Source organism: Acromyrmex echinatior, chromosome 1 (genome assembly GCF_024713525.1).
Source record: "Acromyrmex echinatior isolate Ae372 chromosome 1, ASM2471352v2, whole genome shotgun sequence".
Classification (NCBI taxonomy): Eukaryota; Metazoa; Arthropoda; class Insecta; order Hymenoptera; family Formicidae; genus Acromyrmex; species Acromyrmex echinatior.
The window spans coordinates 8,967,192-8,991,055 of NC_141852.1; the positions used below are offsets into that span (position 1 = coordinate 8,967,192).

Sequence of the window (23,864 nt, forward strand, 5' to 3'; positions counted from 1 at the left end):
ACCATAAATTCTGCGGTTTCAAGAGATTCACGAATTAATATCTGACAAACATCAATGATAATAGACATTCGAGGATAAAATGTGAAAAGACATTTTAATTAATATCTATGTATTGAAGTTTTATTTAACATACTTTTTAGTGCGAGTAGAAAATTATTTCTCTTTACGCAATTTTTTTTCGTATATACGAAAAAATTGTATACGATACAAATTTTAACTTTGACGTTTTCACTGCCACGCGTTGCACATGCATGACGCAGATCGTTACGCGAATCGTGTGGTATCACATGTACATGACGCATAAAAGCAAAAATATCAAAGAAATTGTCGACCTCACATTTCTCAAACATTGATAAGAAACTTACGTAGCAATGTTTTGTTTTACAATTAGATACTGATTATTAGAATTATAAAGATAATCTTTTTTTTTTGTTTTTTCACGCTTATCTTAAGTTAAGTAGTATACGATTATTTGAAAGTTTGACGTAAGATCAAATATATGTTTAAACGTATTTTTGAGAATTTTTATTTTTTAAGTAAAATGTTACGTTGCTTTTCTGAAAATATTTATCATGAATCTATTATTATTTCTTCTTGTTTATCGAACGTTCAATTGTTGCTTCTCTGATAATTTTTATCTTGCTATTGTTTTCTTGTTAGTTGAATTTTCAATTTTGACCACCCACTACAATGAATTAACTTTTTTTTTTTGCGAAGCCACAAGGGGCAGTTCAATGTAAATATCGGCAAACTGCAACAAAGCAGTCGTATCGGCAGGATTGCAGTCGAACTGCACCGCAACATTTTTTGAGTGTACCATCGATCATACACGAAGTATAGCGTTTTCAGTCAGTGACTAAAATCAAAGATAATTTGTGTGTATATGTGTGTGTAAGAGATAAAAAGATAAAGAAAAAGACATGATAACAGAGAGAAAGAGAGAGTACATTTTTGGAAATATATTTTACATATCTGTAAATATCGATTGTTAAGCATTTCATGATTTTACAGTAAATTTATATCAGAATTTATATCTGAATTTGAAATATCAATTTTGACGCAAATATACACTGAAAAAAATTTTTAGTTAAAAATGAATAAATCAATAAAATTCTTATTATTAGAATTCCGGTCTTCATATATTTGGTTATCTGGTTGTCCCAACTAGAATTATAATAGATTTTATAAGAAAATTCGTCCAGAAATTTTTCTTAGTGCATATATTGATTCAAACAAGAAAATAAAGATTAGAGGCCTGATTCTCGAAAAATATCGCATAGAAAAAATTAAGGAAATTGATAATATCATAACATATATTGTAATATTTCCGTACATTTTTGTATACAATATTTTTCAAGAATTTCAGATCTCAGGTACGATGAAATCGTATCTGAGATGACTGCGCTACAAAGGAATTCGAAGACTCCAAATATTTATCTAGGTAGTTACGTAGCGGTCGAAAGATGATAGCAAATCCTCAACGATAATAAACGCAGGCGCCGCGTAATATCGCGACCTTGGAATTTCGTCTTTCTTTCGCGCCGCCCACATCGCGACGCAGATTATGCGTGTAATGTATGACCGAGTGCAAATAAGCAAGCTCCGCGAATCGGTGTGAAAGACGACAGGCGAAGCGTTCGTTGACGATTACGTAACGCAACGGGAAAACGCCTTCCTTCGCGTTCCTTCGCGACATACCACGCCCGTCGTATGTAAGTATGTGCGTACATACGTATATGCGTCGCGAAATAGAATCCTTCGCGGTCTCTGCGTATTTCGTCATCATCAGTTCGCGACTTTTCTTGTAATTAATCGCACTTTCCATCTGTAATGGAAATATTAAAAATATTATATTTTTACAAAAATTTGTACTTTTACCTTTAATTGTATAAATACTCATCAGATTGATGAGTATTTATGCTATCAAAATGACAATAATAATAGTATATTTTACAGTTTTTATTATATAATGATGAACATGAATAAAATGATTTTGCTAAAGTATTTAAAAATTTAAGTACAGATCTGAAAATAATTTTGTTGGGCGATCAAAACTACGTAGAAATTTCAAGCATAATGAGAAAATTTTGATATTTTTGCAATCTAATTTAAGTCCTATATAATTATTTTGACAGTCTAATAAAATTATTTGCAAATCTGTATCCAGCTTCAACAAAACCGATCTTTCCGAGTGATTTCGGAGACGGCTACATATATAACAAATAAAATATTCAAGTTTATATAGGTAATGATTGATTCTAATTAATCACTATGAATATGATTTTAATATTACAATATTACAAATTCAATATTGTTAAAATATAATTTCATTGTTTCAGTATTACAAATATTAGGTATAATTATAGTCCTCAAATAGATTGATTTCATAGTTGTAAAGAAATTACGATTTTAATTATATTATTTTAATAAACACACAGCTTTAGAGTAATGTTACTTATTAGTGAAATTAAAGTCTTTTGCATCTCTTTTTGAGTCTTTCGTAAAGAACAGGAACCGCATTTTAATATTTTATACTTTTAGAATCTTCATACAGCATAAACGGTTTTTCATACCGCAGAGTTTGTTATGCTCGAATAATTAACGAGATAACGCTTATCGGTAGCCATGTGGTCTTTGTTCTTACATATGTTACATATGTCTTTATATATGTAAAGTTTAGACAATTCAGTTGTTAATGAAATCACTAATTAACATGAAATTAATTTACGATGGATTAATTCGATATAATCTCATTTAAATATTCATTATCAAAATTTCAGTGAATAATGAAATACATTTATAGGAATTAGTTTAACTACTTAATAGCGGCGAATATACAATAAGAACAATTTGAAGAATTTTGATTAAAATAATACTGTAGTTTTTGTTCACGTACAAGTATTTTATAGAAAGATTATTCGATTTTGGGATTAAAATAATAAAGACAACAGACTCTGATTACTTAATTGTTCGGTTATTTTACATTGTTATGTAAATATTAAAAGAGCAAATAGCCTAATCCCTTGAATTAAATAACTGTTGGTACAATTTAATTTTCATGTGCGTCAAAATGTAAATCAGTCCATTACTGTGATTGATTTAATTTCAAAGTAAACAATGTATGCATTTGTTAAATTAATAAAACTTATTATATAATAAATTAGAGTTAAATGTAATATTGTACAATTTTTAATTGAATTGCTAATTACATTGTTTTAGTTATTAAATTAATATTGAGTAGAAGCACTAACGAGAGAGAGAGAGAGAGAGAGAGAGAGAGAGAGAGAAAGACCTACAGAAATGATTAAAAATAATTACTCCAATTGTATAATTTGACACCATAAATTGAATAGTGTAAGAAAGCGAAAGTTGCACATTTCGACGCACACTGTTAAAGATTTCGCACGATCGACTGCTCGAGTTTTACAGCTAATTGACTAAAGATAATAGATAAACAAGTCGTCGCAACACGAGATACAAACGTTTCGTATACTTTCGAATCGGTAACGTCAGCGGCGGATTGTCGGTCTCGCTTAATTAACTACGAACTAGTTGTGCGCCATGTTCGGAAACTAGTTTCCGTATAGTAGAGAGACGAGTATTTTTTCAGGGTGCAAAACTACGAACTCATTTCCGATGTGGGAAAACAGTCCTACGGTCTTCCATTAAATCGCCGATGAAAGCTAATAGTGTCTAATATAGCATCTCCTTCTCTTTAGGCGATAATTAAACGTAAGGGCGCCGCGGAGATGGCGAGATGGATCTTGAGGATATATTGTTGTCGCAAGTCGAGTGCAACCACTGCAACCGCCGTGATTGTTCCACGAATCATTCTCCCGGTCCTTTAAAACGCGCGATTATGAATCTTAAGCCGAGAAAGACGAATCAGCTCTCGTTCTTTCTCTCTCTCTCTCTTTCTCTCGCGCGCGCGCGCAGAAATTGCACTTGCCATTGTTCCATTCCCTTTAACGCAGACGATGATGCCGAAGAAATCGAGTCATCACTTTTTCCCTTATTACACGTGATGAGTTCTCGACTTGTGTACTGCAGTAAATACCAGGGTTGACTTCTTCAACTTCCTGTCACGTCGTTTTTTTCAAATCGGAAAATTTCTAATGTTGAAACATGTTGAACTCTAAACGGAAAGAACGGTTTTACTGAAGTATCTAAGAACTTATAATTAATTCGATATAAGTTTGAAAATAATTCTGTTGGACTAAGAATAATTATGCACGCTAGAATGTCAAAACTTTTTACAACATTACTTATCATGCTCAAACATGTTACGTAATTGTTTTGATAGTCCAACAAAATTTTCTCTGTATCTAACTAAATTTTTAAACAAACCTCTTCTTTCGGTATAAATATTAGGTTAATCTGCATGCGAATAAATTTTATTAATGAATATATAATTTTTAATATTTTTAGATATACCCAGAAAACGTTTATTATTAATTTTCTTTATAATGAAATTGCGCATTAATCCGGAAATAGTTAATATAATTTCATAATTCGGGATAATTTTTACACACCAACAGTAAGAAAATGAAACTCCGTGTCAATCTCACAATTTTCTTTTAATTAATCAAGAGAACCTCTCTACATTTATTTTTAAAATTTCTTTTTATATGTTTTTAGAAAATATTAAGTATATACATAATAATAAAATATGTATACATAATAATCTGAAATATTATGTAATAATTAATTATAAAACAATCAATAATAAATAAATAATAATAATGACTTTTAATTAGAATGTGAAAAAAATAATTTCAGATGATTATTTACGCAATAAAAGGAAACGAAATGATCCGTATTTACATTTCACTTTTATTGACAAACGCACGTATTTAATTAATATATAGTATTTCTGTTCAGAAATAAACGCGCGCATTTATCGATAAAAATGAAGTGAATACGGATCAGTGATTATTCCTGGGTTAAGGCCAAAAATCGTGTATCTTTTCGCCAACTCATGAGAATCCATCACATAGACTTTGAATACGAACGCAGTCGTAAATGACTGTTTTATTCATGAAGTATCAAGAGTTCGTCGATCCGTCGTTTCTCTTTGGAAAAGATCGATTTCCAGAGACCGAATCTTTGCGACGCGTAAAATTCAGTATGCATGCAGAAAGCTATTTTACTAAATGCATAATTTTGAAACTACATAAGTGCAATCTGACAGTTCCGTCCATAGTCACGATATGCGTATTAAAGTGAAAGATCTGCGTCGGATCTGCGTTGCTGTATCTAAGCTCTGCCGATGCTAAGTCCCGGCATTCTGATGTGCGTGATGCTGTTTTACTTTCTAACGATCCAATACATATTGTACCGATCAACTGGGATACGCATCGCTGATCAGACGGGTGTATCGATCCTTCGATCTTTCATCTTTGTTTCCTGAACGACCGACAACTTGCATTATCGTGATGGAGACAGGTGACAAATAGAGAGAGACTTGATTAGAAAAAAAGTCAAATTTCTATTTTAATGATAGATTGAGTTAATCTGCTTACCTTATATACCTTGGATATTTCCTTCATTACTGAAACGTGTAATATATGCGTTCAGTCTGCCGCACCGTAGAGAAATTATCGCCCGAGCCGTCACTTCAGTCATTACCATGCCGATTATTATATTAATAATATTTGCAACGTGACTCATCTCAATTAAAGTAACGGTAAACGCCGTTGCGCTTGCGAGTGCGACGTTATGATCTGTGGAAGAGGACTGCTTTCTAAAGACGGTCGCACCATATTATCAAGCGGAATCGATTAAATCGCGCGTTCGCGTGTGCACGCCCGTCAAGAAAGATGAAGGAGACAGTAAAAGTGTCTCGCACGTAGATCATATCGGCCGCCGTAATTCCGTAGACGCGCGATTTCTATATACGAGAAAGCACCACCGAGATTTTGCACGTTGCGGAATTTTGCGCGACGTTAATTCAGTTAATTTCCTAAGAGAGGATAAAAAAGATGTATTTATCGTAAGTCAAACGAATATATGTAGGTTTAATTAAGAGATGGCGATGGGGAAGAATGCGACGTACTATTACTACTGTTAGACTACATCAAAGGAACGATAGTAACCCAATTTTCTGAATTAAATAATATTTTGCATATTAAAGTGCATATTAATCCATTCCTGCAGTTCAAAATAAACAATATCCATATTAATGTTTGTACTCACAAAAAGGACTTTGCTGAAGTACCTGACAATTTAGCTACATATAAATCCAAAATTAACTTTGTTGGACTATCAAAATAATTATGTAGGTGCTGAAATCGATTGCTAAAATGTCAAAATATTTTACAGTGTTTATCATTATGCTTGATTCCTATATAATTATATTGATGATGCAATAAAATTATTTTCAGACCTATATCTAATTAGATTTTTAGATATTTCAGCAAAATCATTCCTTTTATGTATAATTTGACTTTATGAATTTAATAGTATAGAAAAGTCTTGCTCGAAGTGTCGCCGTAGAGTCGACGCGAAAAATAATTACACGTCGCTAAGATAGGAACACTTTAACATACCGCTAATCTCGCGTTAACGCTTTTTCACTATACTTATCGCCTTTGGAACACGCAAAAATCGAGCTGCGCTCGCTTGCATCGCGACCAGAGCAGATGCAATATGCACACGCCCTCTCCATATCTCTCCCTCTCTCTTTCTCTCTCTCTCTCTCTCTCTCTCTCTCTCTCCCTCTCTCCCTCCCTCAAACGATAGAATGTTGCGGGCGATCCTGTTGGACCGGTACTTTTTGTTTTACATAATCCACTACAGAGAAACGTGGCGTGCAGGATCGCGTTCGCCAGGTGTTCGCTTCCGAACCGAACGTTCTTAGACTCGTTCTGATTGAATATACAAGATACAACGGTACGGAGTGATTAATATGAATAATTACACTTAGTAGATTGTAAAATTTAATTTATTAACCGATTATAAAGGATTAATAAATTAAATTCAATTACAAAATTAATTAGAGTCCGATATTATTGAATTTAATTAGATATTGCAAATTTTTTACATATCTCGTATTAAATCTAATTGTTACACTCTCACGGTCAGAGAAAATTGTGACACAACAATTATATATAAATTTATATGTGGATTTAATGTATAATACATAATTGAATAAACTATTTTATAATTGTAATAATTACGAAATGATTTATTCAATTGTGTATACATTAATTCTATATATAAAATTTATATAATTATCATTTTTGTAATTATTATATATCACTATGTCTTTTCTTTTTGAATGTACACGGAAAGGACGGTTTTGCTGAAACATCTAAAAATTTAGTTAGACACAATACAAATTTGAAAATAATATTTTTGGAGCATCATAATAATTGTGTAAAATTCTCAAACTGATTGAAAACTTTTTGTAGCATAATTGTTCATCATGTTTCAAATTTTTACGTAATTATTTTGGTCCACAACAAAAGTATTTTCGGATCTATTATAGTTAAATTTTTGGACATTTCAGCAAAATCGTTTCTTCTTTGTATAGAATTCTAGAAACGAAGCAAACTCCAAATTGAATAGAAATAATATATTTGAATTATGATCTTTTGAATTGCGGAAGGAACAACGTCGATGCTTCAAAGCTGTCGGCATTATTTTCAAGAGGAAAGAAACTGCTAGATAGTTTATTCTATAATTTTATGATTGCGACTGTGTATTTCTTATATGTCATAGTCCAGTGACGGATTCATTACAGTACGGAAGAGAGACAACATGCTGATTTCACGGACGCTAGCGAGGAACAGCTGTAATTTGGTGGCACTTCAATGACTCCGTCGTTACATACTGATAGGCGCTTTGCTCCCGCAATAACCGTGCATTAACACTTTCCTACGCAGCGACGTCTATTATTTGATTCGTATGAAAAAAAAAAGCGAACGCGGTAGTTCCGTGGTACTCATTCAACGAGAACGCTATTTCTGTCCTATAATAAAATCGCAGCTTTTCGATATAATTTAAGGAAACGTTTATAGTGAAAACGGATTGTATAAGATTAATCTCGACTTTTGTAAAATTCTGTTATAATGCATGTAAATATAAATTAAATATTTTTGCAAACAGAGAGACGAAGCTCGAACTTCCAAATGAGTATCATTGTGTCTGCTAAACTGGAGATATATAAATCAATCTTTATAAAAATCACAGAATCTACAATGAAAGAACGATTTTGTTGGAATATCTAAAAATTTAGCTACATACAGATTTGAAAATAATTCTGTTTGGATTATCAAAATAATAATTATATATAAGGATACTCAAACTGATTGTTAAAATGTTAAAAGTTTTTTGCTACATTGTCAGCAATGCTCGAGTATTCTACATAATTATTTTGATAGTCCAACAAAATTATTTCTAAATTTGTATCTACATTGAAAAAAATTAAATTTTAATAAATATTTATTTGAATTTTAAATATTTACTAAATATAAACATGTATTTATTTGATACAAAAATTATTAATTTATTAAGTAAATATTTATTTACTTAAAAAAATTTATTTATTTAAATAAATGTTTACTTATTGTTAGTATTATTTAAAAAAATTAAGATTTCATTTCATTTTTTATTTTTTAATATTTAAGAAAATATTAAGATTTCATAAATTTTTTTTAGGGTAGCTAAATTTTTAGATACTTCAGCAAAATTATTCGTGTAAGAGACTAATAATCCGCGAATCAAAATTTTAAAGTCTGAAGAATTTAAAATTTCCTAAATAATAATGAAGTATATAAATCCATACGTTAATAAAAATTCTGGGTTAAGAATCTTTAAATTCTTAACCTAGAATTTATAAGGTCAAAAGTGAACGAAAGAAGATGCAAAAAATAATTCTGCAGTCAATGACAGACAAACAAAGGCCAGCTTCTCGTATTCGTCACGTTCATAACTATGAAATAATGTGCAAGTAGCATTTTCTTATCGGAACACGGAAAATTCATGTTGCATAGAAAATCTGCATAACTTGCACCTTGTGTTGCACTCGCTCGGAAGCAACTTTTATTACGAGACACGTCCGTGTAAGTTGAGGAGTTGCCGCTCCATCGAGAGAAGTGAGAGTCTGTCACCTCAAGATACATTTCGCTATTGTCTACCGGCGACATTTAGCAGCGCGATGGCAGAAGACTGTTCCGCGACTTGTCTTCTGGTATTTTACTTTCTAACGATAGCGAGCGTTTGGGACATTACCTTTGCCGGCAAGAACTTTACGGCGCGTGAATGCGGCGGAAAGCGGTGTTTTAAGGTTTAAGAATTCGTTCTGCGTGGGAAAATTTGTTGCGACTGTGAGAGCAGAAACCGCTCACGCTAATTTTCGTTGATTTTCACAAAATTGTCGCGAGCGAGAAGCGATCGCGATTGCAATTTTCACGCGTTCGTGAACACTTGGAAAGTATGTTGGCTTGTCATTAAAAAAACCGTCAATCAGTTAAATATATACATATATACATACATATATAAATACATATATAAATATTTTTTATATCATACATATGTAGATCCAACAAATATTTTAAATATAAATACAAAATTTCTTTTAATATTTCATGTACTAATTGCGAACTATTATGTTAATATAAAATTTCTCAAACTTTTGTGAATCGCGACCCACTTTTTAAAATAGCAAACTCTGTGACCCACTTAGTTTTAATGGGAAAAGTTGGAAATTGATTATTTATTTATAGTTAATTTTATTATTCTTCCTTTTAATTTTTTTTTTTATTAAATACATTTATTAATATATTTTTTCAGATATATTAAATTTATGTAAAAAATGCGCTTGTTTGCTACATTAATAATAGCCTTGTCAATATTGAAATGAATCGTTTTCAGGTGCAAGTTTGATAATTAATACTTAAAATATCGCAATTTAATTTTAATTCCTATCTAAAAAATCAATTTCACACATGTACAAAGTCGTGTTAGAGAACAGTACTCTTAATATTATGAAATGTAATTTAATATTCTAACATTTTTCGTGACTCACTAAAAATCAGCTTGGGATTCACTAATCGCGACCTACACTTTGAGAATGCCTGCATTAATAATTAAAGAATTTATTATTATTGGATTAGCATGTCGTTTATTAAAACTGTAATTAAAAAACGAGAAATTTATGTTATGACGTGAATATTTTGAATAATGGATATTTTTGCTGAAGAAAAAGAGCGAAGAGTTGTACATAAGATATGAATAATTTATGGCGAGCATATTTCGTTCATTCTTGATTTGATGGATTCGTTTGCGTTGAGGATTTAAAGATTCTTAACGTAGCATTTTATAATTCATATACATTTATATAGATTTATAGACTTAAATTTATATATTTACAATTACATGACTTTTATAGCTTAACCCTGGCAAGACGTTAACGACGCGAAAACGGTAATTTATTATCGCGGCTCAAAAAGGAGACAAGATTTCTCGCGTTACCGACATTGCAATATTATTACTATATAATACAAGCACATGAAATGGGCAGATTAGGATTTGAAAAAGCGACGTATAAAGAACGACGATTGCGAAGCGATGATAATTAAGGTGATCGATGAACCATAATTTGTAACTGTCCGTCTAGCAGGTATTTTATTTTGATTTTTTGGATGCTCGAAATCTCTATAGCGAACGCTCGGACTTTCTCATTAATATTGGGTATCAGAAGGTCTTTTATTTAGCAGTTTTATAACATAATATTAAAAATGAAAAAGATAATGCAAATGCAGACAACGCAATTTTCTCGCCGATAGTTATATTAATTTGTTTTACATGCGGCAAATCTTTTTATTTCCCAAACTTTCTAATGCTACGGACGACAAAAGTACAGTCTTATGTAAATTAATGTTAATGAACGAGTGATATTTTTTAGATTTGTATACATTTAATATATAAAAAGGATTTACAGTGTTTATTATAATATTTTTTGATATATTTACTACTTTCATGTTTATTAAATAAGTTAAATTAAATAAGTATTAAAATAGTAAATTATAATAAATACTGTAATAAAAAAATATTGTAATAAACACTGCAAATTCTTTTCATGTAATGAATGTATATAAATCTCTAAAAATTATCTCTTGTTTATTAATTTACAAGACTGTACACTATTTTGTCTGATAGTGCCGTCCCAAGTCTTATCGAAAGAAACTTCCTTCTTCCGGCTGTTATTTTACGCTACTACTTAAATCAACTTCATTTCAGGGCGACGAGCCAAATGTTCCTTTCCCTTTGATATCAATCGAAGATAGAAATTCGCACCGTCGGATATCGCGTGGGTGCACGACTACCGGTAGCACGCTGCCGTTCCTCATTGTCTTTTTTGTCTTTTCGCGCGACGTGGAGGGTAGGGAAGTGCATGTATACACGCACATTCGGTTTCGCTTTTCCCGAGTCTCAGGGAGGCGAGAAAACAAAGCTATTCGCGCTGAGTGCGACGCACGCTCGCTTTCTAAACGGTCGAACGCACCGCACCGCGTCGCATCGCGTCGTACCGTAATGCACACGAGAGTATACGCATGTTCAATCGACCAGAGAGTCGTTCGTCATCAGAGAGAGAAACGTCCTAACCGCAGCATTCGTCATTCAGTAAATTCTATCAATTTGCATGTTACGTCGCTAAGTAAGCAGATTACTCTTGTACCGGGAAAAAGGACCGAAATCAGTTGACACGTTTTTTTTTTATTTAAAATTTCGTCGTTTAGTACGAAAGATTTGTAAGAAAAAAACGGATTTTACTGAAGTATTTAAAGACGTAATTATATACAGATTTACAAATAATTGTGTTGGACAAAATAGTTATATGAGACACTCAAAATAATGTAAAACGTTCAAATTGGTTACTAGAATATCAGAACTTTTTGCAACATTGTAAAAACTTATCAAAGATCTTTTACACTCATTTTCGGCAAAATTAAATTTCATCTTAGTTTAACTTATTCAATTTTTTAAATTTTTATTAAAAACGATTTTGCTTGAATAAATAGATACACAAAAGAAAATAATTATATAGAAAATTTAAGTATAATAAACACGGTTACAAAAAGCTTTGACATTCTAGCAAGTTTGAATATATAATTATTTTGATAGTCTTATACAACAAAATTATTTTTTTCATCCGTATCGAGCTAAATTAAATACTTTAGCAAAATCGTTCTTTCTGTGTGGAAACGAATTAATTATCATTAATTATCTACACCATTTAATACACGTTACATATTTAAATAGGTACTAATTAATTTATTAATTTTTAATTAAGTTAATCTACTAATCAATTAATTACAAATTTTGTTAATTTTTCCGTGTTTTAGGACATAAAAAAAAGTTATGCTGAAATATTTAAAATTTTAACCAGGTATAAATCTGAAAGTAATTATGTTAGACCAAAATAATTATATTGGACATTGAAAATTTTTTGCAGCATTATTGCTTGGACATTTTACATAATTATTTTAACGGTCTAACATAATTAATAACTATTTCTATAACTGAACTTTTTTTTAAATACTTTAGCGAAGTCGTTTTTTTCCATGCATGCATATCTTACGATTATTTCTCTTAATTGCTACTCTCTATGTATAAATTACATATATTGAGCGCAATATTGTACATCACAAGTGAGTATCCACAATTAACATAGCCCTCAGACTTTCATCGATGGTCACGCTTGTTCTGCATATAGACGCATAGGATAAACAGAGTAGATAAGATACGCAGTAGCGCATGTCTAATTTCTAAAATGCTATAAATTATGGAGTCATGTAAGGGAAAGGCGCTGTGAATTATAAGGCGACAGAAATTCCGCTGTTCAATGCTGAAAAACATCTCGCAGTTTTTCGATTAGTCTCGATCTCTCGAATAATTCGCCTCGCATTTGCAGCATGGAAACGCAAAATATTCTTATTATTCAATTTTCGATACTTTTTTGTGTAGGATATCTCTGATCTATATCCCCAAATCAAACATTCTGAAACTATTATATTTATTAAAAGTATTCTAGTGTAACTATCAAAATTGTATTTCTTTAAGCTTGAAAATTAATTTTTCATGTAATTTTCTACTTTTAAGAGCTGGAGTATACTATCAGAAAAATATTCAATATGTTAAGTTTTATAAGTGAATGGGATTAGCATTTATAAGTATATGTGCTCGCGAGAGATTCGATTGAGTTTTAATTAGATCAACATAAATTTATCGACGTTTTAATGCAACTGTCATTTGTCATCGCGATCGAGTGATGCACCGTAACTTTTCAATTAGCTACAATTTCCAATAAAGCTTTCCTAAGCTTTAGATCATTCCGGCTGCACATTACATCGCGAAGTTCCATCGTAACTGCAGTTTTCCAGTGGACTTTGGCACTCGGTTAATATGACTTTGTAGAAGCAAACATAACACTAATTCATAATAATAGAATCGAGTTTCATTTTTAATGATTCACGAAAATATCACAGTTTTATTATTCGCGCCATTCTAATATTTATTGTTATATTCTTAATTTTATTTTTCTCTCATATTTATTTTTTAAGTAAAATAATTCCGCTATTCTATTTGTCCTATCGAAAAATCATTTTTCCATACAACAATATATTATTATAACGTATTATAGCGTTCATAAGGTCTTATTTCAATCATATTGATAATTCAATAATTCGATAATATTGATAATTCGATGTCGGCACACTAGAAAAAAGTTCCACGAATCAACTCGTTCAAATGACTCGGTGGTCTGTTGTCGATTATGAGAGAGTGAAAGTGTATGTCGGTGGTACAGGTGCTTTCGATGGCAAGCACGTTTTCTCGGTTGAGATTCAGTTGCACGCACGATCTCGGCGAGTGTCGATCACGTTCCTTTTTTTTCCTCGTTCTCGTTTCGTTTGATTTTCCAAAGCGTACGTCCAACAAGCAAATTATCCGCAATCGCTTCGTATCGATAATAGCACGATAACAATCGACGTTGTTAGGAGAACTGACGATGATTTGTTGCTAGTGTGCTATGGACTATTGCGGTACTATGAATCACAAGTGAATGTTTGATGTATACGCACATCGCGTATTGTTTCTACGAAATCGACCGACAAAGAAAAAAGGTATAAATGTTATTTCAAATTTCCCTTTCAGAGAAAAGAGAATAGAATACAATACATTTTGATTGCAAAAATGAAAGACCTTCTGAGCCTTTATTGTCGAGAAAAAAATTGAAGGTATCACTTTCGATTCCATTAGATTAGAGATCCTTTAATCAACGAAATAATTATTTTTTATTAGCTATTTATCCGCTTTGTTTTATCAGTTCTTAAGAGAGAAAAAGAGGGAGAGAGAGAGAGAGAGAGAGAGAGAGAGAGAGAGAGAGAGAGAGAACATAGAATAAAAAAGATAAAGAAATAGTGAATGTATGTCCTTCTTTCTCGCGTAATTTTGCTAAAATTAGATTCTGCCTACACAAAACGCGGCTCTAGACTCTGATTAGAGGGTCTCTACATTAGATAAATAGCACTTGATAACGCTAAAACGGATCGAATGAAGTGGTCGTGATTAATATCTGAATCGATAGCTGGACGTGCTATAATTAACCGCGTTTGTCAATCACCTTTTAAAAGCAAGAAATAATTGTAACGACGAGATTATTCTTGCCTGTTCCCACGACCGTAAATTCTGTAATCCCTACACTGTAGAATTGTAGAACTACTGCCTGCAATACAGTCCGATAAGCAGACATCGGCAACTGGTATGTGTCTTCCTGGTATTTCTGCCGTTCACTTTTGTAGCACCAAAGTATCGCATTACGTTGAAAAGAAAGAAAATGTTTCTTATTCTTCCAGGAAATAGCCAAAGCGCGGAAAGTCGTTTGACATCCTTTGTAGAAATTTAATACTAATACTTTAATACTAGTAAGTTTATGATAAAATTTAATTCTGAGAGTATTGTTAACAGTACTTTTAATATTGAAAATAAGTGATTAACTAGCCAGTATTAGTATTAAATTTCTATAAGGGATACTCCACTTTGTTAGAAAGAAGTTTTAAAATAAATTTAGAAATATAAGATTTCAAGCTGTTATGTACATTTCGTACATTTCGAGAAAGTAAAATGTGTTACTCCCATCTTTTAAAAATGTTTGTCTCTACATAAAAAGATTGAAATTATGAAGAAACTTGCCTGACGTAAATTATTGTTGAATATAACTGCACGGAAAAAACAATTTTGCTAAAGTATCTACACTCAAAGAAAAACATAATGACAGCTATAAAAACAACTATATTATATAAGTTTTATGTGTATAGAATTAATGTAGAATAATATATTGTTGAATAAAATATTTTATAATAACTATTTTGTAATAACCATAAAATATTTTCAATATACATTAATTTGATAGAATTGTCATCTTTATAATTGTTACCATTGTATTTTTTCTCTGAGTGTAAAAATTGAGCTTGATACAGATTCAAAAATAATTTTGTTAGAACATCAAAATAATTATGTAGGGTAATGAATTATGTGGGATAATTATATAGGATATTGAAGCATAATGAAGCAGTGCTGCGAAAAGTTTTGACATTTTAGCAATTAGCTTGAGTGCTACATAATTATTTTGATGATCTAACAAATTGATCTTCAAAGCTGTGTCTATAACTAACTTTTTAAATACTTTAGCAAAACCGTTCTTTTCATACTCTGATACTCTTGTACCGTTCACACATTTCAAAAGTGGCACAGAAGTGACGCATTACGTTTAAAAGAAAGAAAATTTCTTCCGAGAAATATTCGAAACACAGAAAATCGTTTCATTCATACCCAACTCTCAGAATTAATTTATCTTTAGGAATAAGAGTCCAGTCTATTATGCTTTCGCATATTTCAAGATAGGATAAACAACACGTGCTCGTGTTACTTTTCCATTATCTCTTTTAAAAACTTTTATTCGTTCCTACAAAGTGGATTGATATTATAAAAATCTTATTCGGCACAAATTATTATTAAATACTACCACTGATATTTCTGCACCGTTCACACATTTGAAAAGTGACACAAAAGTATCGCATTACATCCATAATAACATTATTTCCGAAAAATATCTAAAAGACGCGTTTATATTTCATATATTCAACTTTGCCGTCTTAGAATAAAATGATCGTAAATTTAAAAATATAAAATTCCAAGTTGTTACGCTTTCGCACATTTCGAGAAAGGATAGACAACACCTACATGTATTATTATATATTCCATTTTCTTAAAACTTTTATTCATCTCTACGTAAGTAAATTGAAATTACGAAGAACTTATGTGCGCATTATTGTTAAAAATTCTATTTTCATCCATTTAAACCTTAGGTTCTTTTAGAGCGAGGTCCTTAAACACGCAAACAGAATCCTATCCTTGAGAGAGACGAGAGAGTACCTATACTATTTGCACGTCCCATAAAAATAGAGAAGCAGGCAGGTATCAACCGTCGCGACGCCAGGTACATGGTTTTTTTCTCTCTTCACCCTTGTAAGGTCTTCTTTGTAGAATTTTCCGTGAATGTCAGCGGATTCACGGCCGTTGCTGCCGTAGGAGGTGCGTAGATAGCGTACAAGGTACCCGTTACAACGCACCCACGGGGTCGCGTGCTCGCCGAGCCCATCCTCTCACCTCGCGCGTCTCTGTGTGCCCGTCTCTGTGCCCGTCTCGGTCGCGCGGCGGCTGTCAGTCAGTTTGCGTCGCGCGCTCGAACGAGTGGGTTGTAAATTCGAGTGCGAGAGCGTGTGGCAAACACGTAACGTCATAACACGCGCGGGCGGATAAGAGTAAAAGTAACGAGATATTTTCGCACTGCTGCCGCTGCGTGACAGATCAAAACAGTGCGGTTAACGGCGATCCGGCGATCCGGCGACGTGGCGTGGTAATCGGTATGTACTCGTCATATTTACGCCCGATTTTGCAGGGTTAGTAAAAATCATGTTTCAGACATGTTTTAAACCGTTTAAAGCGTACTTAATTAATTGATATTTTTTAATATTTTTTTAAACATTTTTTTTATAATACTATTTATTAAGCATTTAATAAAGCATGTATGATGCATTAAACACATGTTTAAAAAAACACAAAACATTATCTTTTGCCTCCTCTGATTTTGTTATTATTCTTAACTCTTCGATGCAAAAAAGACAATTTTGCACTAAAATATTTTAAAAATTTAGTTAAATACAAATCTAAAAATTTTGTTGGACCATCAAAATAATTATGTAGGAATCTTAAGCGGTAATGAATAATGCTTAAAAAAGTTTTGACATTTTAGCAATCAGTTTCAACGTTCTACATAATTATTTTGATGGTCCAACAAAATTTTTAGATCTGTATTTAACTACATTTTTAAATATTTTAGCGCAAAATTTCTTTTTGTGTAATTAATTTCGAAATTAAAATAACATAACTCATAAATATAAAAATATGAATATTATGTGAAAAAAAAACAATTTTACTAAATTATCTAAAAATAGCTATTCCTATAGATCTAAAAATAATTTTGTTAGACTATTAAAATAATTATGTAGGACGCTCAAGCTGATTGGTTGCTAGAATGTCTAAATTTTTTGCAACATTACTTATTAATTTTCTACGTAATTATTTTGATGCTCCAACAAAGTTATTTCCAGATCTGTATGAAGTTAAATTTTTAGCTACTTTAACAAAATTATTTTTTCCATGATTTCCTATATTTTAATAATAATACTCCAAATTTGCAATGTAACATAAAGAATTGAATTGTTTAACATTTAAAGAACATTGAATTGTTTAACATTTTTGTCCAAGAGATTTGTAATTGAATGGGTCAAATAGATCCATCATCAGTTCTGGGGAGTTAATATTGATAGATTGATAATTATGTCACTTAAACATGATCATTGCGTCATGTTCGTGAGAAATGTTTTTATTATATTTCTCTTGGAAGCCTCTTAAAGGACGGTCCTCTGCCACGTGCAAAGGATTCCAGGGTAATACTTACAGGATCCTCACTGCTTGCGGGAATTGTGCGTAAACACGTTTAAAGAACCGTTACTATTCGTGGTACATTCGAAAGTATTTAGATTGTAATTGCTTGCAGGAACTCCGAAGCTATTTAAAGACTCGCCGGCGGTTTAAAAGCGCTTTATCTTGTGCGAGAGAGTCGCGAAAATATTTTGAGAATTTTCATTATTTACGAATATTTCCTATTTGAAAGATCGTCGAATTCCTCGAAAGATTTAAAGCTTGGTAGAAAATCTTTGTCTTTCGCGAGAGATTCTACAATCAAAATTACAAATACTTGGCATATTTTTTTTCATATTGAGATGACCGCGTCGTACATTCTGACCGTTAATGTGTGCTACATATGATATATGCTTTCGGTCTCGTACATCAATATCATGTATGTGCAACGTTTATCAACAGTAACTGATAGCCAAGCTCTAGCGATTTCAAAGTTCTGGGCATTTTCAAGGTAAAGCAAAATTCTAGATATTTGTAAGCAAAAAGCTCTAGACATTTTCAAAATTTGATTTATCAACAACTTAGTAAAGAAATTAAGCGGAAATATTAATTGCACTGTAACAAGAAAAGTGTTTTGTTCTTGTCCCCATTTTTTAAACACTTAAAGATGTTTTAATTTTAAACTTTTTAAATAGACAAAACACTACGTATTTAAATCTAAAACATTATGCGTTTTAAATCTAAACACGTAGTGTTTTGTCTATTGAAAAAGTTTTAATATCTTAAATTAAATTTTAATATCTTAAAATTAAATATTTCTTTTTTCAATGTGGTTTTCCATTTAGGACATGGTCAAAGTCTCACTACAAATATAATGCTTTGAAGCATTTAAGTGATCAATCATAAAAGAAAGAATTTTACTAATAGATCAATCAAAGAATACTTCAAAGCATTTATAGCATCATGTTGACCGTTACCCTTAGTTCTTGATAGCGAACGTGTTGATAATATTCAACGGAGCGGACAAAAACTGATGCGCCATCATGAGCACAAATTCCGTATTTATCGGAGCATCCTTGACCGATCACGTTGCCGATAAACATTGCCTTTGCGAGGACCTTCGCTCGCCATGTATTCTTGACTGGTGAAAAACGTCATTTTTACGTCGCAAATTCCAAAAATATCTCATTTGAAACGCTTCATTGACGCATACAATTTTCAATCTCTTTATAAAACGTAACGTAGTCGTAAAACGTAAAAGAGCCGTGAATAATTTGTTAAATAAACGAAAATTTGAGAATTTTTGGAATTCAGAAGATATTTCGCTCTGGTTTTTACGGTTAATAGTTTACGATTTGTCTCTTTGTCGAATTAGAACAAGGCCGAGGTACATATGGAACTAAAAGAAATATAAGGATTTACTTTTAAAATGAATGCAAAAAATATTCACAATGGAAATTTTTACTTAAAATTTATATTTGCAGAAAATAAACATTATCAAATTAACAAATAAATACGTCAATAACGTTTGATCTTAATACAAACAAAACAACTTTGCGAAAATCATGTTTATGATCTTATATATATATATATATATACAATTAGAAACTTTTCTTGCTACACTTTTTATATGTCCAAATAAAACAATTTATAATGTACATTTATAATGTACAATTTTTCATTTTTATTTATTATTAAGAGGTAATATATAATATATTTCAATTATTACATATCTTTTTAGAAATTATTTTTAAAATCATTTGAGAAATTTATTTTACAACCTATTTTATTAATAAATTGCTAATTAATGTTTACTTTCTAAAAATAAATTTTTTTTAAAAAAGATCTCACTTGTACGGATACTTTCTCTACGTTCACTGTATATACATACACTTGCTACATGTGTAACATACTTTTTGTACAAATATGATTGAAATATTATGAAAGAGGCGTGATCACTGTTGATCATCCTGATTATCGCGGCGCCGGATATCACAGATGTGCTTAATCGGTCATTCCCGATGATTATCATCATTAAGGTCCCTCATTCGAAAACGGCGCAATATTGGACGTCTCGTCAAATTGTCGGCGACGCAGTTAAAATTTTCAAAACTTACGCAAGACTTATCGATGACATAAATACTTCCGCGTGCTTGTCTTAATCATAAAACTGATATCTTTACATCGTCTAATTATATCAGTATTTATAAACGTGCAATGCCATTATACATATATATATATATATTATATCTATAACGCATACTTTAGACATGTTAAATTCAAGCCATAAAGCCTTTTAAAACGAGTATAAAAATAAACAAATTTTGTCCATTTAATTTGATTATTAAATTAATATGGAACAAGAGATAATCAATACTAAATATTATACATAACGAGGCATTAAGTCTTAAAAATACTTCGCCTAATGATAACCACGCCTTCGTTGCTGAGACGTAATTATCGCGGATGTTATGCGTGTCTAATGTCTTATACGCCGACTCTTTCGCAACTTGCAAGTTGTGCGAGCAGCTGAACGGGTTCTCGCCATAAATTATTAGGAGGAAACACCGGAAGAGCCATCGGGAGAAAGCGCTCCCGTGGACCCGACTCTATCCCACAACCTGTCCAAGACTCAAGAAATTATAGTTCATTACGTCAAGTCGATACGCGCGAGATGAGGAGATGAAGAGATGCCGCACCCATTGCGAATGAGATCATCACGGAAAATCGATTGGGCATCCTAAGGCAAAATTGGCATTTCCACAAACTTGGCTCGACTGAATGTTTTGTCAAAGAGGGAATTATGCATGTGTAAACGTATCTTGTGTATCAAAGGTAATGAAAAAGGTGAAAAATGTAATTTGCGTGGGACATGTATTTTGCGTTAAGTTTTTATCTATATAAATTTTCCGATGCCTTTATTGTAGATACAAATTTCTTGAATTACAACTCTTCTGCAGATTTTTAACTTTCAATTAAATATTTTAATAATTTGGCTTTAAACAAGAATTGTTCTGATAATTATTCTATTTAAAGTTAAAACTTTGATTTTTCTTTGGTTTTTTTATATTACATATCTATAAATATAATATTATTGTATATATTGCTTCCTTATTTCAAAAGTGATTTAAAAGTGAATTAAAAAAAACTAAGTTATTTAGAAAAAGGGAAGAATTATTTTTCAATTTGACAGAAAATTATTGATTACTTTTACAGAAAACTTATGTTTACTATACGATTATTATATTACTAAAAGATGATAATTAATTACTTATTTGGAGTAAGTAATTAAGTTAAACTTAATTATTTACTGGAGCAGTGCTAATAGTACTGAACAACAGTGTTTTTAATACTTAAAATAAAATAATTAATTATTGTCTCTCAGTATTAAATTGTTTATAATATTCTTTCAGTAGATATTAGATTTCTATAAGAATAATCAAATTAATAATATTGACAAAAAGAATATAGTCTTAACATCATTAAATGTCATTTTGTTTCACAAATCATTCTTTTTTAATTGTGATGGTTTGGATAATTTTTTTTAGTGAACCACCCTTTTGAATTACAATGATTTTGACAATTTTTTATGAAGAGTTAAGTTAGTTTACTTTTGATGATTGATGGAATAATATTTATGCAACTCATTCATGATACTCGAATAACTCGAAAATGACATTTTTTTAAATTATGTTGCTTTTGAAGTAAGAGAGCATGAATGTTAAATATTTGTATGTTAAATATTTATTGAAGTCGTGACCAAATTCATTTTCTTAATCCGCGTACTCATAGCTTTCGTGCTCATCGAGTACTCCTCCTATGGCTGGAGAAAATCGAAAGTAGAAGGAATTCTCAGAGAAATAATCAGGATATTCACAGTATATCCGGCACGTCGTAAAGTTTATGTTGTTAAGTACGATACTCCAGTGGAAACGACTTATTTAGACTGTAGAAATTATAAATCGGTCTGTCACGATCGCTGCGTCGTAGTGCTAATTATATCCATACAGCTCGAGATACAGACTTTAAAAACAAGCTATACCGATTATTGTGAGTTATGTAAACGGAAATAAGCGAGATTTACGATCTCTTCTGGAACGCTCTCACGTCTTTTTGAATTGCAGATTTCAGTCAATCTCGACAGACAGCGGACGTGAAATGAGACTATTAGGCTTCAAATATATCTTTATCATTGATGTTCGACGTAAAATAACGTCGAAATAAAGTCGCTTAGAAAATCTATAGGATAATAAAATCTATTTTACGTTCTGAAATCTCATCAATTTCCAGTCACATATTTTTAGTCGAGCAAATCTGCTCCGAACTGGAATTCACATAGATAAATCGGGATAAATTGGATATAAGTTAATAGAAATTATCGAATTGTATAAAAAATTGAATTGTATAAAAGGTCGCATGGTGCATTCAATTAAACATACAAAAACCAACAAAGATAGACAAGATCCTCGAAATAATAAGAATGCATAAAACAGAGCACAATTAGAAATTAGCGTTGTAAACTGTGCAGTTATTTCAAAAAATTTTTTAATTAATCATACTTGGACATTTACATTAAAAAGTGTACATATTTCGAACTTTTTAGCCATTTTTAGTAAATAAATTGAAATAATGCACCAATTCTAGTGTACACTAGAAAAAACTGTTTTGTTCTATGAACCAAAATTTTGTTGTAACAATAAAAATTTGATTGAAATATATTGACAACAAAAATTTTTAGTCGAAATATACCGAAAAAAATTAATTTTATGCGAACTAAATTATTTATTGATGCAAACAATTATTTTTATTATTTATAAAGCAGAGAAATTATTTTGCAAAAGCAACTAAATTTTTTGTTATATAAATAACTCTACTGTTAAAAAATGCCTCAACTAAATAGTTTTGCTGAAGGCACTAAATTTGTTTTTTTAATGTACGTTTTATATGTTTAATAAAAATTGAAATTATCTACGCGATCTTAGTTACCTTAGTTTTATCTTGCGGGAAAAAGAATACAAAGCAGTCTGTGCATCTTTTTATTCCACGCGTTAAAATTCAAAATAAAAAAAAGATGATATTTATAGGTAAAGTATAATCTTTCCGAGCGATCTATGAATAAGAACTAGATACACTTCCAGGGTCGCGATGGAAAGATATCGCGCCTCGACTTCTTTCGCCTCGTAACAGTCGTAACTGGATGATGGAAATAAATCGCGAGTGCATAGACAATTATCGCTCTGTGCCGAAGAGAAAATGCGTGCTTTTATGCGCCGGGTGTTTGAACGTTAAATTGGCCGTTTCGGGGACGACTCCGATAAAACGGAGGCAAGAGGCCACGAGACGAGAATCGCGTTGAAAGCAATTGCGGGATAATCTTCGCGAGAAGCATAACTTTCTGAAACACGATGCGACTGAGGCTCGCAATTTTTTCCTTTCGCGCTCATCTTACTCGCTACGGCGATTACTCTTATTACAATTAGCCGCGGAGAAAATTCGTTTGAACTTCGTACCGTAAAAAATGCTTAAGTAGAATTGTTATGACCACATTCACGCCGCGTTTATGCAAATGTACTTTTTTTCGACCCATTGTTGTATGCGATGTTACGCGTGTCTCATTGAATGAAACAACCGGATGCGTCGTGAAGATGGAATGCGTATATATTCGTATATACTACAATCTTGATCAAAATATTAGACATCTGTATTTTTTCTATTTATCTCGAATTCTTTTATCTGCGTTGTTACCTATTGATTATCGACATTATACATAAATTTAAAAGGTTCTTGAAATAAAAGATAATTTACAGCATAAATACAGTAAATAAATCGATTTTATTAACCATAAATCTTTTTTGAATCATTTTTGAACTAAA

At 31.4% G+C, this 23,864-nt stretch overlaps 1 protein-coding gene across 2 annotated transcripts in view; it reads left to right on the forward strand.

Moving 5' to 3' along the window:
• The window catches only part of LOC105146603 (uncharacterized), a 66,599-nt gene that overhangs the window by 22,303 nt on the left and 20,432 nt on the right, over positions 1 to 23,864 (forward strand). The gene's annotated exons all lie outside the window — the stretch shown is intronic.